Source organism: Montipora foliosa, chromosome 14 (genome assembly GCF_036669935.1).
Source record: "Montipora foliosa isolate CH-2021 chromosome 14, ASM3666993v2, whole genome shotgun sequence".
Classification (NCBI taxonomy): domain Eukaryota; kingdom Metazoa; phylum Cnidaria; class Anthozoa; order Scleractinia; family Acroporidae; genus Montipora; species Montipora foliosa.
The window spans coordinates 21,800,901-21,803,400 of NC_090882.1; the positions used below are offsets into that span (position 1 = coordinate 21,800,901).

At 42.0% G+C, this 2,500-nt stretch overlaps 1 pseudogene; it reads right to left on the reverse strand.

The window, feature by feature from the left end:
- Window positions 1-1,735: 1,735 nt before the first annotated feature.
- The window catches only part of LOC137984971 (transcription initiation factor TFIID subunit 5-like), a 24,210-nt pseudogene continuing 23,445 nt past the window's right edge, over window positions 1,736-2,500 (reverse strand).

Below are 2,500 nucleotides of genomic sequence, written 5' to 3' on the forward strand. Positions count from 1 at the left end.
CATTGCATTAACTCTTTGTAAAGATGCATACCAAGTAGATTGTGACGTCAAAACAGGAATAGACCCACTCCCCTTCTGACTCGGTCGTGAACAAAAGATGCTTGGATTTTCGCAAATTTCGAAGCCTTTGGAGAGACAAACAAAGGGGATTATGGTATTTTTGATACTGGCTAATTATGGTGGTGCATGTCACTCTGCAGTAATTAGGTCTAAGCGTCAATTTCTAAAATGGTTGGCTTTCAGTTAATGTTGCCTACAAGTACAGTTAATACCGATGTTATAACGTTCGGCGTTCTGCAAAATACCCCTGCCATGCTTGTAATGAAAGTTGGAAGGATCATCGCAGTTAGTTTAGTTGAGCGATTTAAGCAGTTGCAATGGAGAGGCCCTTGTCCTTGTTCCCTTTAAAAAAATTGCTTGCGTTCTCTTGTTCCCGAAAAACGTTATACTCTAGATTTTACGCACACCCACTCCCCCCTCCCCCCTCCCCCCTGACCAAATTCTACTCCACACCTGACGCAAATGGTGCCCTTTCTGAGAAGTGTCCTGGAGGAAATAAGTGAAACGAAACCATATTTCTACCTTGAAAACTTTTTGGAAAGACATGGATTTAACAAGCCAAGCTGGTCTGAAAAGTAACTGTCAGCCGTGTCTTCGCCGGGGATCTTGGATCATAAGACACGCCAGCCAGGCAGCTTGGTTCGGCGACGCACCCATTCGTCGTGGAAACTTGTTACTAGAAATTCAAATCTAAGTTGCTCAGCATTCGACGGGGTCATTGATTTAATGTGCCTTTGCAAAGGCCAAGTGAAAGTTTCAATAGATCTTTTGACCGAGAGGGCGACCATCTTGAATTCTATTGTCCTCAGGGATATACAATGGGAAGCCGTTACCCTGGCCCGGGGGAAATTACCTTCATGTTGTAGACATGAACTTGCTTTGAGTGCAAAATTCTCCCAACTAGACTGATGTTGCATTTCCAACGTTTCAGCAACCTCGTTCCCAGGGTCTCTCGAGCGAGGAGAGACCCTGGTAGGGTCTGGTCACGTGCTTCCGTGATAATTGAAAACACTGGGGAGGGGTCCTCTCTAAACAAGGAATTTGTCGATGTTTTACATAGTATTTATTCTAAAAGTTAAACAAGTCATTTGTTATCTACCTCATAATTGTTATATTTATATTTATATTTCTTCTTCTTCCTTCGTGGCCTTCTTGAACAAATTTTTACAAAGTAAAACGTCTTTGACTGAACCGCACAATCTACAGCATCTTATGACAGACGATGTATATGTTTTCTTCGGCGTTTACAAACTATTATCGCCGGACATAGCCGCAGAAGAACATATGTTCACATACCGCAATACGTGAAACTTGGTTTGTTTTGGTGACAACACATTCCGCACTCCCGTAGTCTCAGTATAGACAAAATTCTTACTAAGCCGCCCCTCCCTTCATTGGATAAATTGTCATCTCCCAGATTCTGGGAGACACGTGACCAGACCCTACCAGGGTCTCTCCTCGCTCGCCCAGGCGTTAAGATGAGAGACCCTGGGAACGAGGTTGACGTTTCAGATCAATCATCACGTATCATCAAAGGATGAAAAGATAAAACTGATTTCAAAATCATAAACCCAAGTTAACTCACAGTATGCATTTGCCCCCCCACCCCCACCCCCCGGGGCATCTTAAATCTATCCGCTCGAAACATCAGAATTAGAAATGGCCTCGGTATCGGTAATCGGGTATATAATTTTATTTTACAAAATTTCGTAAAGTTCTGTTTATTTACAATTAATATTTCATAATTCTACCTCTCTTGTCACCACTTCAAAAGAACACGACATTTGGTTTGGTGTAAACAGTGGAAGATTCTTAAAGCTCCAGAAGAGCCACTTCAAAGATACCTTTGGGCGAAAACTAAGTATGAAGTTTTACCAATGTTTGACTGTTTCTTTTTGTGTCCTAACTTGAAAAAGAAGAATCAGTATTTAAGATGCTTGTATTCCTTGCTCGTTTTTAAAATCCCCTGTCGGAAGATCCAAAAATATGCATCATCAAGTTTCTGCATTTCGGAGTAGTCACATTTCAAGAAGTATTTACCAGTTGCTTAGGAAGACGGAATAAAAGGCCCAGACGCAAGTAGCAAATTTCTAAGCGTAAAGTGTAAACAGTGAACTGGCGTCCTCTTTGTAGGATAGGATCCGAGTTCGAAAGTCTCGCATTTGGACGATTCAGGGCTAAGAAAAGAGAAAGACAAAAATATTAATTTACTTTGCGAGGCCACTATTAAGGACTGCGTAAGTTCGCCATGTGTTGCGACATAATGGATCCCTCAATCTCACAAAAACTATACCCCAATGACTACTAAACTACGCCAAGTCCTTACGTTCGACCCAGGACGCAGCTCTTAAAAACCTCTAACTTCATTGGATCCCTTTAGGACGCAGAGGGTCCATTGTTTCTTTTGTATCGTTCTTTGTTTTGTGAACCAATCCCGAGA